At 39.0% G+C, this 20,214-nt stretch overlaps 1 protein-coding gene across 3 annotated transcripts in view; it reads left to right on the top strand.

The window, feature by feature from the left end:
* LOC122560192 (disks large-associated protein 4-like) overlaps positions 1-20,214 on the top strand; it is a 590,484-nt gene that overhangs the window by 243,870 nt on the left and 326,400 nt on the right. For all 3 annotated transcript variants that reach the window (XM_043710587.2, XM_043710586.2, XM_087994822.1), the window contains 2 exons: positions 4,444-4,487; positions 5,110-5,255. The gene's annotated coding sequence lies outside the window, so the exon portion shown is untranslated. The remainder of the gene's footprint in view (positions 1-4,443; positions 4,488-5,109; positions 5,256-20,214) is intronic.

Below are 20,214 nucleotides of genomic sequence, written 5' to 3'. Positions count from 1 at the left end.
GGGTGGTTGCTTTCATAGTTTAGGACTTGGTCTGTGTGTGTGGCTTTCCTGTATACCTTTGTGGTGAATTATCCGTTAGGTGTTCTCTGTACCCTCACGTCTAGGAATGGGAGTTGGTTATCCTTTTCTTCCTCTCTAGTGAATCGGATTCCTGTGAGTGTGGCGTTGATGATCCGGTGTGTGTTCTCTATTTCTGTGTTTTTAATGATTACAAAGGTGTCATCCACATATCTGACCCAGAGTTGGGGTTGAATTTGCGGTAAGACTGTTTGTTCTAACCTTGGCATTACCACTTCTGCTATGAGTCCAGAGATGGGTGAGCCCATGGGTGTGCCGTTGATTTGTTCATATATTTGGTTGTTGAATGTGAAGTGTGTTGTGAGGCACAGGTCCAGTAGTTTGAGTATGCCGTCTTTGTTGATAGGTTCACCGTCCTGTTGTCTGTTCTGTATGTCCAGCAGGTTGGCTATTGTTTCTCTGGCTAGGGTTTTGTTGATAGTGGTGAACAGTGCTGTTACATCGAATGAGACCATGGTTTCTTCCTTGTCTATGTGTATATTTCTGATGATGTGCAAGAATTCCTGTGTTGATTGTATAGAGTGTCTGGATCCGCTGATCAGGTGTTTCAGTTTCTGCTGTAGTTCTTTAGCCAGTTTGTGTGATGGTGTCCCTAGTAGTGATACTATGGGTCTGAGTGGGATGTCTGGTTTGTGCACTTTAGGTAGTCCATAGAATCTGGGAGTGTTGTTGCTTTCAGGTTTCATTCTTTGCATTCGGTAATGCAAAGATTAGAACAAATAGTCTTACCGCAAATTCAACCCAAACTCTGGGTCAGATATGTGGATGACACCTTTGTAATCATTAAAAACACAGAAATAGAGAACACACACTGGATCATCAACGCCACACTCACAGGAATCCGATTCACTAGAGAGGAAGAAAAGGATAACCAACTCCCATTCCTAGACGTGAGGGTACAGAGAACACCTAACGGATAATTCACCACAAAGGTATACAGGAAAGCCACACACACAGACCAAGTCCTAAACAATGAAAGCAACCACCCCAACACACACAAAAGAAGTTGCATCAAGACACTATTCAAAAGAGCCACAACACACTGCAGTACACCAGAACTGCAAAAAGAGGAAGAAGAACACCTATACAATGTATTTGCCAAAAACGGATATCCGCGCAATTTCATCAATACATGCCTAAGGGAAAGACAACGGAACGAGGACATGCCACAATCCAAAGGACTAGCCACACTACCATACATCAAGAGCATTTCCGAACTGACAGCCAGACTACTGCGACCACTAGGACTCATAACAGCACACAAAAACCAACAGCCACTCTCAGACAACAACTCACCAGAACGAAGAACCCGATACCCAGCATGAGCAAAACCAGTGTAGTGTACAAAATCCCATGCCAGGACTGCACAAAACACCACATAGGACAAACAGGAAGACAGCTAACGATCCGCATCCATGAACACCAACTAGCCACGAAACTACACGACCAGCTATCCTTAGTAGCCACACACACAGATGACAAGCAACATGAATTCGACTGGGACAACACTACTATTATAGGACAAGCCAAACAGAGAACAGCCAGGGAATTCCTAGAGGCATGGCACTCATCCACAGATTCAATCAATAAGCACATCGATCTGGACCCAATATACCGACCACTGCAACTGACAGCTGGAACTGACAACCGGAAGCGGCAGATTCAAACCACTACAAATGCCAGAGGAAGGATCACAGAAGCGCTTCACAGGAGGCTCCCAAGCACTGAGGATGTCACCTAGACAGGGGACGAAATGTCTGCACCACAAATTCCCAGCTCGGCGAACAGAACCAAAACAACGAGCACCCGAGCTACAAATCTTCTCACAAACTTTGAACATAAATTGACTGCCATATTTCTTACAACACAAAAATGACTGCACTTCAAAGGTACTGCTGTCTGTAAAGCACTCAAGAAGTCCCAAGAAACAATGTTCTTGTGTGTATTTTTGCATAATTCAATCATTTGACTTTGAACTTTAACAGTCTTAAATTGCAAAATATTTTTTTTTATATGTAGCTGAGTTTTGTTTTCTAATTTCACCTAACTCTTTTGGAAAGGAACAAAACAGAATAATAGTATTATCAACAAACTGAGTAAAGCTGCCTTTGGCAGTGCAATGAAAGTGACTTAATCAGCACTCACTGATGCTCAGTTGGATTTTATGTCCACTTAATTCCAGACATCATTGCAGCCTGGGTCTAAACATGGACACGTGGACTTAATTCCAGAGATAAGGTGATCATGACTACCTTTGACATCAAGACAACAATATGTATTAGGCTGGGGAAACTTGGAAAAATTTAAGTTTATAAAATTCAGGGGAAAAACTCTTCACTGAGGCCAAAGAAACATTATTGTGGTTGTTGCCAATAATCTCATGCCCAGGACATTTCTGCAGGTGTTCCTCAAGATGGTGTCCTCAGTCCAACTATATTGAGCTGCCAATCAATGACCTTTCCTTCATCATAAAGACAAACCTGGGAACATTTACTGATAATTGCACTGTCTTCAGCACCATTCACAATTTGGATATTAAAACAGTCCATTTCCACATGCAGCAAATGTTCAGACTTGTTCTGATAAGTGGAAAATGATGTTGATGCAACACAATTCCAACAAAGGAGAACCAAGAAACTGATGAGGAGAGAATAGAGTGTGATTGTAACCTAGCAGAAACATAAAAATGGACTGTAATTGTGAAAGAGGAAATGTTTGACCCATTACTGGCACAGGCAGGAGAATTAATAATGGGGAAAAGAGAAATGCAGGGAAGCTAAATTATTACTTTGCATCTGTTTTCACAGAGGAAAGTACAAGTTTCCCAAAATTGCAGATTCAAGCAGCTAAGGAGAATGAGGAGTTGAGGGATATTGGTTTGATGAAAAAGATTGTACTGGAGAAATTAATGGGGTTGAAAGTTGATAAATCCCGAGGATGTGATGGTACACATTGTAGAGTGTTGAAGGAGGTGTCTGTCAGGATAGCTGATGCATTGATGATTAACTTGCAAAGTTTGAAACATTCCAAAATAATTTGTGTAGATTGGATGGCATGGAAGCAAATTCATTTCACTATTTAAGAAGGGACCACTTCCTATAGATTGTCCTTTGTGTCACATGCCATCTTGTTTTAGAATTGAATTGCAATTTCTTCAATGTCATTGGGTTGGAAACTTGGAATTCCCTCCCTAACACCATGACTAGTATACCTAACCATGAGAACCATTACTGATCAATAAAGCCTCTTAATAACCCCTCCTGGAGGCAATTAGGAAGAATTTATTGTTTATCCCAAGAATTAATTGTCCAAAAATGAATGCTAGGTGAATATTAGTGAATAGATGCTGAATGTTTGCTTAGTTTGAATGAGACCAAATAACTGCATTAAAACAGTGGATCAAAGAATTTTATACTTTGAATAATTTTGCTTTAAAATTGCAAGATGTCATTTCAAGGTTGTTACATTCAACAAGGCTTTGGTTGTTATGGCAATGTGATAGCTGCTCTTGTTTCTGACTCTCTGGAACCTTCCCTATGCTTGCAGCATTCGGTATTGGAGACTCTGGACTGTCAATAGAACAATATACTTGCGTTCATCAGATGGCACTCTTGTGTTCAATTAGTAATGTTCGAGTATTGCCAGCCGATGTTTAAAGTTAAATAAATAAAACTGTTCCTTTAACTCCACAAGACACTGCAGGAATCTGTATATGCAGCTTTACGTTTTTGAACCCGTTTAAATAAAGCAAACGAATGCTGAAAATCATCTATTATTGAGATGCGGAAATGAAATTATAGCATAGAATGTAGGCCAACTGAAAGCATGCAACTAAGTTTTTGAGAGGTTTGTTAAGTGGGGCAAGGTGAATGATGCAAATTTGATTCCTACGAAAGAAATGTTTTGATAAAAGGAATCATTTTAATTTTATTTTGAACAGCAGAAGTGCTATAGAAATAGTGAGAATGATCGAAAGAAGGATCTAGAGTAAACATTCACTTTAGCTTGTTCTTGAACTTGGAAATAAGTGGTACAATGGCAGTCCATACCAAAAACCTGAGGTTCATCCAAAACTGGATCTCACAGGTGTACTTCTAGCAAGTTGAGGATAACAATTCGGCATCGAGACAAAGCTTGCTGATAACAAGGGACAAAGCCAGACCAACTGTCTCCCTGCCATAAACATTTTGTGGGATGTTGACAGAAGACAGAATTCAAATTTAAAATATGGCTATAAAAATGACAGGGTAGACTTTAAATGACTTAATCCCTATATTTGTCTGCACTTGAAGTGACCTCTTTATGGAAATGTACCAATGCTTAACAGGATACATCTGAAATGTTTTTATTTGCTATCTTTTACAGAAATATTAACCAGGTTGAAGAACCAACACAGAGACAAATTTCAGGTAAACACTGAATTCTTTCTAAGCAAATGTCCCAGTTGTAATTTGAAGGATAGTCTTTCAATACTTGTGCTTCCAGATATTTGAATTATAAAGTGGGAAAAAACGAATTCACAGTCATATTTTCACATCCACCAACACTAGTCCAACATAATTTTAGCAAAGAAACTTTAATCCCTCCTCAATATTCAGTCCTTTAACAGAAACAAAGACTCCTCCCATTCTGATTATAATCTCTTCCAAACTCTTCCATCAGGCAGAATATACAATAGCTAAAACACAAGTAACAACAGATTCAAGAATAGCTTCTTCCCCACTGTTATTAGACTGCTAAATGGACCTCTCAAATTTTAAATTTAGTGTTGATCTCGCTCTTTCTGCACCTTCTCTGCAGCCGTAACGTTGTAATCCTCGCTCTGTTCTGTTACATTAATTTGCTTTGTATGGTGTGATCTGCAAGTACTGCATGCAAACAAACAGAACTTTTCATGTGCCTGGACATGTGGCAATAACAAATCAAATGAACCATATGTTAAGAGTCAAGTAAGTTGAATTTAAAAATTAAAATATTAATCTAATCATCCAGGATAAATTTATATTGTTATTTTGATATTTGGTTTTACAGACTTTTGGCCTCATCTGGCACCACGTGCCTGCTTTGCTCAGTTAGACGTGCTTTTGGAGGCATTGCAGTTTTACATTGAAGATTCCTGCCAGAGTAACCCAGCGTGGCCAGCAGGAAAGCTTGTTACCGGTGTTGCAACTCATCAGGTAAGTGCAAATGTGCTCCTTTGCCTGTGTAGCCAACCATACTGCCATTCTGAACAGACTTATTCTCCCTGAAGCAACAATTTGGCAGACACAGTGCTCCGATGTGTACAGGTGATGATCACAAAATGAAACAAGTGGTTCAGTTCTGGTTGACTGATCTTGATTTGCTGCTGAGCCATGAGGAGTGATGTAGATATAGTGATATAATCGATCTAAATTCTACCTTGTCTGTTTAATCTGATGTACCATTCCACATCACATCTATAAGAAGTTGTGTAAGATTGTGCATGATGTGTTTGTAATGGTGTCCTGCAGGGAGTATCAGTAAATTCTGTTCACAATAAATGCTTTTAAGCACAGGTGAGTGTATTTTGTTCTGGTGCACAGTCCAATATTGCCTGTCACTAAGACTAAATTGAAAGGCTTCTTATACATGTCAGACAGTACATATAAATCTGTTGTATTTCCTTATAAATCCAACTGGAATATACTTTCGTCACTAGTGTTTCAACAGCAGCCCTTTTGCACTTACCTGATGAGTTGAAACACTGTTAGCAAACTTTTCTGCTGGCTATGCAGGCTTACTGCATCAGGAATCTTCAATGTACAACTGCTGTTCCATTTAAAGCCCATTGATCTCCCCTGTGCCGGCAGCTGTGCCTGAACTATCCTGTACTAATCAGGGATACAGGAGGCTTTGTTGAAATTCAATGTTCTATAATTCTGACCCACTTGTACTTTTCTCTGGTGCATCTGCATCGTAGTAATCATTTAATATTCTTCGTGATTCTCACACTGATTGATCATGTTAAAAAGAACCATCCACTCGTTTCTAGGTGCTACACTGATGCTACCTGCAGAAACCACAGAATTTTGTTCCCCATTTTCTCTTCAACTTAAATCCTCATGTGGCTTCGTAGCTGAGAAACATAATAAGTAATTGCACCTTATTGAAATGCAAACAATCCATTGTGCAAACTGTTTCGGTCTGAAATAGCTGGTGCAGTTAACACTGCAAGGGGCAACTTTGTGATCAACAGTAATGCACTATTTGCTGATCTAATTTTGCGCAGTTTAAAGTGGTGGGATTTTATTTTAAGTGATAGTTAAATTGCTTTGCGCTTTTTTTGTTAAATAAATAAACTGTCAAAAAACATCTAAACTTGCAGAGTTTACTCTCTCATGCTGTCAAAGCATAACAGTGATTGATCAAAAAACATACGTGAAAATGTTATCAGACACCTCACCAGGTGGGCAGTGACAAATGGGGGGATAACACAAAAGGCTTCAAGCTTGAGTCAACTATGAGAATGATGCGACAAACCATATCTGAATTGAGAGCAGAGAAAATCAATATGGGCTTGCATGCCCAGAGCAACTGGACCAAGACAGATGCCAAGCTAAGAAATGGCAAGACATTGGAAAAAGATGTAACTGACAAATATATTGAAGTCTATTTTTGATGTCAAAGTAAGATATGGATAGAGGGCACATTCTATTGAGTACCTTAATAGGGGGTTAACCTACATTGATCTCAACGCTTGCTATAGTAAAACAATGTGAAAGTAAAGAAGATAGCTAAATATTCGCCAACTGGGACACGTAAAAGGCAATTACCTGATATTGTGAGCAACTAAAACAAAGCAGATACTGAAATAATCCACATTTTTTGCTTTTGCTTTAGTTGTTTTGGTGTTAAAGACTTGTATTCTTGTTTTGACACATTTTTGTGGCAAATGTTAACTAAATGTTCTGTTATCCCTGAGAATGAAAATAAAATAAAGGGAAATCTAAAGATGAGGCTTGAAAAATTCAAATGATGAAGCTGTGACTATTTCCTTTGACAGCTGGTTCCATTGTGGGAGTGTCCTTCTAAAATGAGCTTGTTGATTCACTGATCATTTCTTGGAAATAAATGACTTTTATAGATTTTGTGGATGACAACCTTTGTGTTGTATCATTGTCAGAGAAGATCAGATACCTGGTTCTACCTCTCCATTCCGTATTTGTTAGACTATGGTCAGTCTGCTATTTTTCCTCGTTTTGCTGTAATGGTTCCGAACTCCAAATCTTTTGATCAGGGTGCGATGTTGCTCTATTTCTCACATTGATTTGTTAAATTGAGGAGCTTGTCCTTGGATTGTTTCAATCTTGCTTATCTTATTTTTCAGTCTGTGTAAGATTCACACACAGGTGGATACTCTAGAATGTGAAAATGTCTGATAAGCCATAACTCGCACATTTTTATTGTAATACCAGTGTTTCCACTTCAGAAATCCAGAAACCCTTTTTGTTTTGGATATAATCATCTGAAAGTGGAATCACCGTTGCAAATTGCTGTCACTGTGAGTCCCCGTGTGAGTTTTCTATTTACCAATTGGAGAATTTTGCTACAGAACTTAAAGCATTCTCATAGAATTACTACAGAGTGGAAACAGACCATTTGGCCCAACAAGTCCACACCAACCCTCTGCAGAGTAACCCACACAGACCCGTTCCTCTACCCTATTACTCTACACTTATCCCTGACCAATGCGCCTAACCTACACATCACTGAACACTATAGGTAATTTAGCATGGCTAATTCATCTAACCTACACATCTTTGGATTGTGGGAGGAAACCCGTGCAGACGCAGGGAGAATGTGCAAACTCCACATAGATGATCGCCCGAAGCTGGAATCAAATCCGGGTCTTGGTGCTGTGAGGTAGCAGGGCTAACCACTGAGCCATCTAGCTGCCACATTCTGCTACTGGACCCTTTTTTGTTGTTAAATATTTTCTTTATTGGGCAGATTATTGTTAGAATTTTGATCTGTTTGTGCTACACTTATTTTGCTGTCTTGTTGTATTCTTAGTTGATTAAAGTTAATGTTGAATCTTTGTTGTTGTAAAGACTGTTATGTGCTTAAACTGAGAGTTTCTGCTATTCTAAATGCAGTTTCTATTGTGAAGTGCAGCTTTCCTTTACCAATATGGTGCCTTCATAGGGATGAGTGAAACCTTAAACCAACAGCCAAAAGCCAATTAACTTCACATCTGTCATTGGAAATATGTTAGAGTCTATTATAAAGGATGCAATAGTGGAACAAGCAGAAATACACAATATGATTAAGCAGACTTATTGTTGCTTTATGAAAGGGATATTATGCCTGACAAATTTATTGGAGTTTATTGAGGTAGTAACAATCAGGATAGATAAAAGGAAAACAGTGGATTTAATATATTTGAACTTCCAAAAGACATTTGTTAATGTACCAGACATGGAGCTACTTAATAATGTAAGGGTCCATGGTGTTGGGGTTAGTAAATTAGCGTGGATAGTGGATTAGCCACCAACAGAAGACAGTGTTCAGATAAAGTAGTTATTTTCAGAATGGTGACCTCTGACTACGGGTGTGCCTATATGTATGAATGTCTTGAATGAGGGAAGTGAACATACTGTCACCTAGTTTGCAGAAGACACAAAAATAAGTGAGAAGGCAAATTGTAAGGAAGATACAACAAGTCTGCAGAGGAATATAGACTGATTAAGTGAATGGGCAAAATAGCTTGGTAGATGGATTACAGTATGGGAAAATTTGGGGTTATGCACTTTGTCAGGAAGAGTAGTAAATGGATAAAGACTGCAGTTGGGTTGCAGCCCAGAGGAATTTAAGGATCCCCATGCATGAATCACGAAGATCTAGAGCCATGTTCAGCAGCAAATAGGAAAGGCAAATAAGAATGAGAGGAGACATATTGAAGCATAAAGGATTCTTAGAGGTCTTGGTGGGGTAGATGTGGAGAGGTTGTCTCCCCTTGTGAAAGAGGGGCATAATCTAAGAAAAAAGGGATCGCACATTTAAGACAGATGAGGAAGAATTGTTTTACCTGAGAGTAATGAATCTGTTCAATGCTTTACTATAGAAGGCTATCAAGGCTGTCATTAAGTAAATTCAAGACTGAAATAGACAAATTTTTAATTAGTAAGGGAATTTAGGATTGTTGGATCAGCCACAATCTCATTAAATGGTAGGGCAGACTTGATGGGTTGAATGGACTGCTTCTGTTCCTATAAATTATGGATTAATGGTATTTATTGCCTATATCAAAGATGACTGCCGTGTTGTCATTCTTGCCATTTTTTCTGTGTCTAAAGTATTTTCAACACCATGTGATCAAGATCGTTCTCTTTTACTTTATCACTGCTTTTTCACAAGTAAAATTGATAAAATTGATAGATCTTCTGACTTGCCTAAGAAAGCTTATATTTCTCACTCAAACTGTCAAAATGACAAAGATTTAACTAACTTCCCTGTTACAGTTGTGAAAAATCAATTTCCAATAAATAACTTCTACTTCTTTTTATTTTCAAACAATTTAGAATCATAGACTCCCTCTAGTGCAGATAGAGGCCATTCAGCCTATCAAGTCTGCACTGACACTGTAAGGAGCATCCCATCCAGATCCAGCCCCCTATCCTATCAATGTAATCCCACATTTACCATGGCTAACCCACCTATGCTGCACATCCCTGGACACTACAGGACAATTTAGTGTGGCCAATTCATCTAACCTGCACATCTTTAGACTATGGGAGGAAACCAGAGCACCCGGCACAAACTCACGCAGACACATGGAGAATGTGCAAATTCCACGCAGACAGTGACCAAAGGCTGGAATTGAACCCAGATCTCTGGCACCATGAGGCAGCAGTGCTAACCACTGTACCTTATTTAGATTAGATTAGATTATTTACAATGTGGAAACAGGCCCTTCAGCCCACAAGTTCACACCGACCCTCCACAGAGCAATGCACCCAGACTCATTCCGCTACATTTACCCCTTCACCTAACACTACGGGCAATTTAGCATGGCCAATTCACCTAACCTGCACATTTCTGGACTGTGGAGGAAACCGGAGCACCCATAGGAAACCCACGCAGACACGGGGAGAATGTGCAAACTCCACACAGTTGCCTTTAGTTTCAGCATTGTTCTGAAGAAATTTCTGAAATTGCCTGTTGCTAACTTGTTCGTTGTGTATGTACAAGTTAGCAAGTTAGCAAGTTGTGTATGTACTTTGTGTATGGTTAAATCACTATTAGGACTCTTAACTCTGTTCCCTGATTTGGTTTTCCTTCTTTTTCTTTCTTCCTTGGAAATCAGATCTGCTGGTAGTTGGTCTGTTTGCTTGGGAGATTGATCCAGATTTATCCCCTTAACTGTTTCTGTTGCTCTTGTTCTTTATTTTGAACAAAGCTTGTCTCACCTATTATTATCTGTAAAAGGCTTTTATACAGATTTAGTGTTGTTTTTGATTGTTCCTCCTCAGGAATTTTCTGTTTGGAGACATTTCCTTCACAGCAGCTTTTTTATTCATTCATTGTGGTGAGCTAAGTCAGCATTTATTGCTCATCCATAGTTACCCAGAAGGCAGTTAAAGGGCAACCGCATTGCTGTGGGCCTGGAGTCACATGTAGATCAGATGAAGTAAGGATGGCAGTGTCTTTCCTTGAAGGACATGAATGAACTTGATCGGTTTTGCCCGACAATCAGCAACAGTTTCATGGTTGTCAGGCAACACTTAATTCCAGACTTTCTTTTGTTGATTTTGAATTTCACCATCTGCCATGGCAGGATTAGAACCCAGGTTACAAGAATGTTACCTGGATTTCTGGATGAACAGTCCAGTCATAATACCACTAATATCACTTCCACGTCTCATTCAGTTCTGTGGCTTTTCAGACTCTGGCTGGTCTTAAGGCTGTATTTATGTTTTAGTTTTAAGGACATTCTTATTGAGTTCATCTCTTCAAGCACTTATAGATCTGTTTCTTCATCTTCGGATGCTGCTATGATTTTCTATACAGTGGATCCCATTACTGCAACCATCTTTTGTTGTGTGGTCTTATGCCCACAACCATGAGTTTAGGTTCAAGACAGACCATTTAAGGAGAACACAGGGTCAAGAACTGTCTTCAGGCTTTGGCTTCATAAATTTACATTGCTAATTACCTATTATGACTAAATTCCACTATACGTCAGGAATGTACTAAGCTGAATGTACTATTCACTAGGCTTTGATATTACTGTTGCAATGCTGAGAGACAGTTCTATAATCTCTATCACCCAATGCTAGTCAGTCTACTCAGTGTGCTTCTCTGCATATGTTCCTATTCACATGGCCAGACTTCAGGCTTATGCCTGCTGTCTGAGATTTTCTCTCTTCCTTTTTAACTCCATCTACACTGTGCTATATATGCCAATAAGGAGCCCTTGAGTTTTTAGACAAAACTCTGCAGATGAGAACCTTGTGACAATATTCTCCAAGGCAGAATCTACAATCAATGACAAAAGAAGTTAAAACCTTCAAGGAGTCATGCAGCAGCGAAAGTGAGCTAGACATTTCATGAATCTGGAACACTTGCCTCACAGCCAAGGAGGGAAGGAACGTGGAGTTTTGAGAGTAAAAATAAAATCCTTTATGGGCAGTGGAACACTTTAAAGACCAAAGATACAGTTTACAATCTTGCAAAGTAAGAAGTCAGAAAAAAATTAATTAATGGTTCATCTTAAAGACTCACAAAGCCTGTGAACTATTAATTGCAGCAATATTCATTTGGCAAAGCTATTAAGAGAACAGATTCATTTATTAAGGCTATGACTAGGGGCATTTTTCTTAAGAAGCCATAACAATCATCCATTTTACTTGCAAAATGTATCATGTTGACCATACAAACAAAATTCGTGCTGGACAGCAATACAATCAGTAGCAACAATGTTATACTATGGAACAGAAAGATAATAAAGCAGGGAATTAGGAGGTCATGACAATAGAAATAATATTGCCAGGAAGATTTAATTTCAATGATGGGCTAAATAAAACACAGATTTGGACCTCCTGGAGAAAATAGTTTTTAAGATGTTGAATTGCTTCCAAACTCAGAAGCTGAACAAGTAAATACATTTTTTTGTATTTGATTGGATCTTTACCAAATTGAGTTATGGCTTACTTAGGGGTAAAAGAAGCAATATAGTTCTGATGAAGTTTCATAAGCTTTTAACAATTATATTCTATCTCAGAATGGATAACATTCTTGAAAGAGCACAATTAAGTAGAATGATTCAGCATCATGGGAAATCTACAGATAATTGCATTAATGATCTAGCCAGATTAGTAGATGGAAATTAGTATGGAGGTTTGTCAGATTTATTCCAGTTAAAAGAAGAATTTACTTTTGAGAAAGCCATTCAGAATGAAGAGTGAGGCAGAAGTTTAGAAGCCGTGCATATCAATCTTAAACAGAGAGAAACAACCTTATTGCAGGAAATCTGTAGAATATATTTAATTGCTTGGGTACAAACTCATGAGATGCTATTACAAAGACGAGGGCAGACACTACATATTAAAAGTCAATGTCAGTGCTGTGAAGCAAGGAAATCTCAAAGGCACAAACAGTGACCAACAATTTGAGAAAAATACTATCTGTAACAAATTTGTTGAAGTAGGACATAGTCACTAAGCAGCCAGAAGACAAATAGCTACCTACATGTAGAAGTTAATGAGTTAGTAAAAAATGCCAAAGGCATTCCTAAAGAAAATAGGTGAGTCAAACTTAATGGAGGGGCATTTAACCCTCTATGCTTCATTAACCCTTGACTCTCCAAATGGATGTTAATCCCCTCAATCTTCTTTCAAACATTTCCCTACTACTGACGTTAGACTAACTACCCAATAGTTACCTCATTCATCCCTATCAGCTTTGTTGAATAATGATGCCACATTAACTGCCTGCAGTTCTCTGGCACCGCTTCACCTCTCCGAAAATTAATGTTAGGGAACCTGCAGTCTCCTCTCTTGCCTCCCATAATACCTTGTTTAAGACAACTCTCTCCTATTTTTAGACTATCAGACTTGTTCTTCTCCCACCTCACTAAAGCAAACCCTGTCGATCACTATGAGTCAAGAGGATGGCAGCAATAGATCTACCCAGATGCATCTTACACTGTATTAAGGTGTGGTAAGGATTCACTAGCTCATTTCCAGAATATTGTGAGCTTCAGAGTGCTTCATGACTTGACAGTACGCAATGTTTCCAAACAATTTGCAAATGACACTGTCAGAAGGCCGACAGAGTCCTTTCTTCGACATTAATTTTATTTATGCATGCTAAAAATACTTTTAAGAGGTAGTGTGGTATGAATGAGGAGCTTGTCAGTGTATCTTTATTCAGCTATAGAGCTCTCCCACTCTGACTAGTTGGTTATCACTCAGTTCCACGCACAAGTAAACTTGAGTAATGTTTAAGTTAAAAATCACACAACACCAGGTTATAGGCAGCAGGTTTGTGTGAAAGTACAAGCTTTTGGAGCATTTTGAAAGCTAATGCTTCGAAATAAACCTGTTGCACTATAACCTCATATTGTGTAATTTTTAACTTTGTCCATCCCAGTCCAACACCAGCACCTCCACATCATGAGTAATAATTGACAGTGCTGTTTCACCAGTCAGAAGTGAAACATGCTGTAGATGGCACAAAAGCTCCTGATCACCACTTGTAAGTATAGCTGAATGCTAGTTGAAACTTTATTGCTGGAACAGCACAGCAGGTCAGGCAGCATCCAGGGAACAGGAGATTCGACGTTTCGGGCACAGGCCCTTCTTCAGGAAAGATTGAACTAGCTGAATGCTAGTTCAATCTCATATGATTTGTACTTTAACAGTATATATAACTGAGCCAGGTTTGCTTGCTTATTCCATTGCTCTGGGTTTATCATGACAACATCCAAACCTGTTCTGTACAAAAAATATAAAAGTTTTGCAACAGATCTAAAATAAAATTGAAAATAAAGTTGGAATAAGAAAAGAACCCCAATGTTAAGATAAAAGTTATATTTTGCTAAATGCATGGGCAGGGTTCTGGACATCAGCAAGACTGATGGTTAGATAAGTAAATCTTGGCAGAGTACAAGATTAGAGATATCTGATCTAGAGTTCTTACGTTATGCATTTTCAATTTGTGATAGAGGGTCAATGTGTAAGCAGTTGCTACTATAGAAAATATTTTTGGTCCCTGTTTCTTTTGAATGTGCGTGTTTTGAGAGAATGCAATATAGAAAGCAATTTTCATAGACAAGTATAACTGAATTTTGCAGCCCTAATGGTAGATGTAGAACTGAATCTCTTTGACAACTGGACTTCAATGTATATCTAGTTTCATATGCCAGCTGCAGTCCTGACAATACCTATTTTGCCTTCATTAAAGGATGTCAGTTCCAATTTAATGTGTAAAAACACAAAGGTCATGGTTTTCTCATATAAAGTGGCTAATAGCTTTCAAACTGCTTTTTTGCACCAAGTCACAAAGTAAAACAAATTCAACCTGACCTGCTTACAAAATAGACTGACACTCCCAAGCTTTCTTTGAAAGCCAACCATTTTGTCTGTATCTTTAAAATGTGCTCGTTTTGAAAACTTCATTACTTTTGTTGATGGTCATTCACATAGACAAAGAACAAAGCCTTCATTGTCTTTGTGAATTTATGTTAAATTTATGCAGTAAAAAACATTCAAACAACAGACATGTGTTATTCAGTATAAAGCATTACAGACTGAAAGGAGCTGAGCAAATCAGAAATAATGTGTTTTCAGTATATCAGGAGTACAATAACAGAAAAGATCCGAAGTGTTGAATGTATTCAGTGAAATATCCTATTTTGGGCTCACTAGTTATTTGTGGTAGATGCTATTCCGAGTGTGAAATCTGTTTAAGGGCAGTAATTGTGCATTTTGAAGCAAAATCGGCAAGACCTTAATTATATGAAGGGAGATATTCTTCTTCAGTCCCTAGATAGTAACCTGGCAAGGGAGATTGATTATGCATTCTAAAACCAACCTCATTTTTATTCCATTGATTCCAGGGCAATCCTTTTGAATAGATTATTGCTGAGGTGGCAGAAATAAAAAATATCCAATGATGTACTGTGAATAATAACACTTTTGAAATCCAGATGTTTAACATCAATGTGCAACCAAAATATAACATCAGTGTTAATTTGTAAAATGTGTGCAAAACCCCAATTTCACTTTGAAGCAGACGGCGACACATCAACTCAGATCCAGATTCTGGCTGCATCATGATAATTGCCTGGTGTAAATGTACTCATTTCAGTCTGATATCAGGAGACAGTTCTGCATGAATACTTGTATGCATACACCAAACATTGCACCTAGTGACTGCTCTTTAATTTTGAGGAACTATGAAGTTTATAAACTAGCAGACCTAGTTAGATCTAGCAGACTGCTGAAATGTTAATAACCCCAAACCCACATGAGAATGAGGTTGTATTTCACAGTGCTGAGCACAAATAGCATGTGAGAGTCTCCTACAGTTTGCCCCACATCATGTAGTTTCAGTACTTTCAGCAGTCCTGTTTGTGATGTTGTGCTGTTACTTTCATGTGTGTGATACACATTAACAGGAAAGTAATCACCATAAATCGGAGAGTTCGTGCAATTAAATCACTTTGTTAGTTGTGTTGCCATCCATTAAACCAGCTGAAAGCTGCTAATTTTATGTAATTATGCCTTTTTCACTAACTTGCCAGCTGGTCATCTTTGAATGAATTCTCAATGATAATTTGTATCAGCTTTTATATGGCATCGTCTTCTTGCTGTTTAAATCTCCAACTATTTGAAAAATGTATTATTTTCCCTTTCCACTGAATCAAACTGAAAATATATTCAGTCTCCTACAGTCAATGCTGAAATAATTGTAGAATGTACAGTAAGTATATTGAAGTAAGTTGAATAAATGGCATATTTTCCTGTACAACACAGTATTGTTTTGGTTGACAGTAATTCAGATATGGTTGAAACTTTATTGCTGGAACAGCACAGCAGGTCAGGCAGTTCCTGGGAACAGGAGATTCGACGTTTCGGGCACAGGCCCTTCTTCCTGAAGAAGGGCCTGTGCCCGAAACGTCGAATCTCCTGTTCCCTGGATGCTCCCTGACCTGCTGTGCTGTTCCAGCAATAAAGTTTCAACTTTGAACTCCAGCATCTGCAGACCTCACTTTCTCCTCGAGTAATTCAGATAGTCAATGTCCATCAACTGAAGCTATTCTATTTTTGCCAATGGGTCTAGAATCAGTATAATATTTCATAGAGGTGTTACAACACGGAAACAGACCCTTTGGTTGAAGTCGTCCTTGCCAAACCGATATCCTAACCTAATCTAGTCCCATTTGCCAGCATTTGGCCCATATCCCTCTAAATCCTTCCTATTCATATACCCATCCAGATGCATTTTAAATGTTGCATTTGTACCAGCCTCTACTATTTCTTCTGGCAGCTCATTCCATACACACACCACCCGCTGTGTGAAAAAGTTGCCCCTTAGGTCTCTTTTAAATCTATCTTGTGTAGACACCTTGCAGTTAAAGAGTCAAAACATAAGTGCAATTTATGTTAATATTAAACAAAAACAGGGAAATCAGGGAACACCTTTCTTTACGATTGGTGGATAATGAATCTGCAGCTAATGAAATTTCAACTGGAGATTTTTACAGTCCCAGCTGACCACACAAATGATATCAGATTGGTGTGTGCTGGACTAATATTACACATTGACATTGATAAATACATCAAATAAAGTTCTTACAAATGCCAACCTATAACCACATTTTGCCCAACTGGGAACTTTTTGTCACTCTTTCTCAACAACATGGCGAAGGCATACTGTATATGTGTATTATCTTCAACATTCGTCTATCTTTAATACTGACATTTTTTTCTGCATTTTTCTTTGGCTAAATTATTACAGGAGTCTACAGGTTGTTAAAAATCTGGTAGAGAAATTAAAACCTTCCCTATTGATGTGAGATTGAAATGAAGAAGAGTAACCTACTGCACTTATATTCAATCCATTTCCTGATTACAATACAGTTAAGGATGTACAAAAGCTGTTGATTACTATAAACCATTGTTTCACCACAAATTAGTGATATGCTTTACTTGGGATTTTGAGATGATCTATAAACAAAGAATCAGTATCTGAGGAAATATTTCAATGAACATAGTAAAATTCTTAACTGCTTTTGGACCCAAATGCCCTCTGGAAATAGGTAAAAAAGAAAAAGCAATTTATTCTATAATAAATGTTTCATTCTTGCATTTTGATCCACAAACTAGCAAGGTATTAATATTGTTTTTATATCATAAGAGTTTCTACATTCCAATATATGGTCATGTGTGCCTTTGGAGGTGAAAATTAAATACTACATTGACATAGTGGTACTTATAATGTTCTTGTAAGTTTTCTAAAGGATCCCATTACAGAATCCCTAAGTGTGAAAAACATTCAGTCACTTCACAAAATAGACAGAAATAATCCTTTGCTACTTAATTATTCTAGGATCAACATCTAAAGTCTCCATACAAGCAAACTACAATTAATATTATGCTTAGAAAAGGAAAGTAATGTCCAGAGAATTATAATTATTGATCCTAAAGCTCTGAAATAATAATACTGTAAGAATTACCTGCCTTATCATAATGTGCATGAACTCCACTACAAATGTTATACTGAGGTTCCTGCCTGTGCCCAGGCATTGATACGAATGATAGTATGTGGGCAGGCAAACAGGGTTCAGTTTCTGTCCTCTGATTTTTTTTTAACACTACTGCTCCATTCCCATCTAAAAATGAGATGGATCTTATCCCAATGTGGTACAGATACATTTGAAACCTGAATCAGCTGGATGGCATTGATATTGACGTGGTACATCATCTCCCTTACAAAATACATTTTCAACTCGGGAAACCGTAACATCATAAATATCTTCTGACTTTTAAAAATAAAGCACAGCAATGGGACAAATTGGAAAGTGTGCTACTCTGTGTTGCACAAGAATGATGAAATAATCTGTACCAGGAGTCAAAAGAAGTCTTGGGGCTAGAAATTTGTCTCAGGCAGTAACTCAAGTGAGCAGTATTGAATTAGTGCCTGACATTCAATTCCATCAGAATCCATGATCTTTTCATAGTTAGAATGAAAAGATCTGTTGGAACTATTTTATCGATAGGAGCAAGTGAACAAAGCTGTTAACATTTTTGACATTCACTAAGTTTTACTGCAGTCATTTGTGAACACACAGAAGTTTATAGCATGAAAAACCTGAGACAATTGAATCTCACTAGTTTGAGTCAATGTACATTTGGTCATGGAAAATAAAGTTTTTAAATTATTTTTGACATAAACAAAGTGTTCCAATTGCTGAGGTGCAAAATGGTATTTGTAACTAGACCATGGATTTGATAGGGGCAACTAAGGACTGCAGATACTGGAGATCAGAGACAAAAGTGTGGTGCTGGAAAAGTTAAGCCGGTCAGGCAGCATCTGAGGTGCAAGAGAGTCGACATCTCGAGCAGAAGCTGAGTTGAGTTGAGCTGAATTTATTGTCACGTGTACCAAGGCACAGTGAAAAGTTTTATCTTGCGAGCAATACAGGCAGATCACAGAGTTAACTAGCATAGATAGTAAAGAATAGGTAAACAGCAGCAACAACAAAAACACAGGTACGGCGAATGTGAAGAGTTTGTGAGTCCATTCAGTATTCTAACAACAGTAGAGTAGAAACTGTTACAAAATTGGCTGGTGCATGTGTTCAGGCTTCTGTACCTTCTCCCTGATCATTGAGGTTGTAGAAAAACATTACCAGGGTGGGTTGGAGTTTTAAGAATGCTGGCGGCCTTTCCTTGACAGCGGGCCTGGTAGATAGATTCTACAGATGGGAGGTTGGCCTTTGTGATTGTCCGGGCCAAGTTCACCACTCTCTGTAACCGTCTCCGATCTTGAATGGTACAGTTTGCATACCAGGTAGTGATACATCCAGACAGAATGCTCTCGATGGCGTACCTATAAAAGTTGACAAGGGTATTCACCATCATGCCAAATTTCCTCAGCTGCCTGAGGAAGGAGAGATGTTGTTGGGCCTTTGTAACCAATGCAGCTACATGAAGAGTCCAAGAAAGCTTGTTGTGGATGACCATTCCCAAGAGCTTGACACTCTCCACTCATTCCACCTCTGTGCTGTTAATATGTAGGGGGGGTATGAGTAACATCCCGCCGAAAGTCAATAATGAGTTCCTTGATTTTGCTGGCATTGAGAGCTAGGTTGTTCTCAGTGCACCAATTTTGCAGGTCTTCCACCTCCCATCTGTGGTCTGTTTCATCGCCATCTGAGATTCGACCGACTATGGTGGTGTCATCAGTAAACTTGTAAATGGCATTAGTCTGGTATTTGAAAACGCAGTCATGGGTATACAGTGAGTACAGTAGGGGACTGACTATGCACTCCTGGGGGGTCCCAGTGTTGAGTGTTAGTGAGGATGAAATATTGTCCCCAGTCTTCACTGATTGTGGCCTGTGGGTCAGCAAATTGAGGATCCAGTTGCAGAAAGGGGTCTTAGTCCGAGATCACTAAGTTTAGTAATCAGTCTTGAGGGGATAACAGTGTTGAAGGCCAAACTGTAATCAATGAGTAGGATTCTTACTTGGTGTTCTTGGTGTCAAGATGTTCTAGGGAGGAGTGAAGGGCAAGTGATATGTCATCTGACGTGGCTCTGTTGGTCCAATAGGCAAATTGGAGTGGCTCAGGGGTAGTGGGGAGGTTGGAGTTGATTCCCCCTCACCTCCCTCCACTTGCGCCCACACCTCCCCCCTCACCTCCCTCCACTTGCGCCCACACCTCCCCCCTCGCCTCCCTCCACTTGCGCCCACACCTCCCCCCTCACCTCCCTCCACTTGCGCCCACACCTCCCCCTCACCTCCCTCCACTTGCGCCCACACCTCCCCCCTCACCTCCCTCCACTTGCGCCCACACCTCCCCCTCACCTCCCTCCACTTGCGCCCACACCTCCCCCCTCACCTCCCTCCACTTGCGCCCACACCTCCCCCCTCACCTCCCTCTAC

The sequence above is a fragment of the Chiloscyllium plagiosum genome, unplaced genomic scaffold (genome assembly GCF_037043375.1).
Source record: "Chiloscyllium plagiosum isolate Xiang-an unplaced genomic scaffold, Cpla_swu_hap1 HiC_scaffold_15, whole genome shotgun sequence".
Lineage (NCBI taxonomy): Eukaryota > Metazoa > Chordata > Chondrichthyes > Orectolobiformes > Hemiscylliidae > Chiloscyllium > Chiloscyllium plagiosum.
Note: the sequence above shows the minus strand (reverse complement) of the source record. Positions and strands in the feature narration are given on the sequence as shown.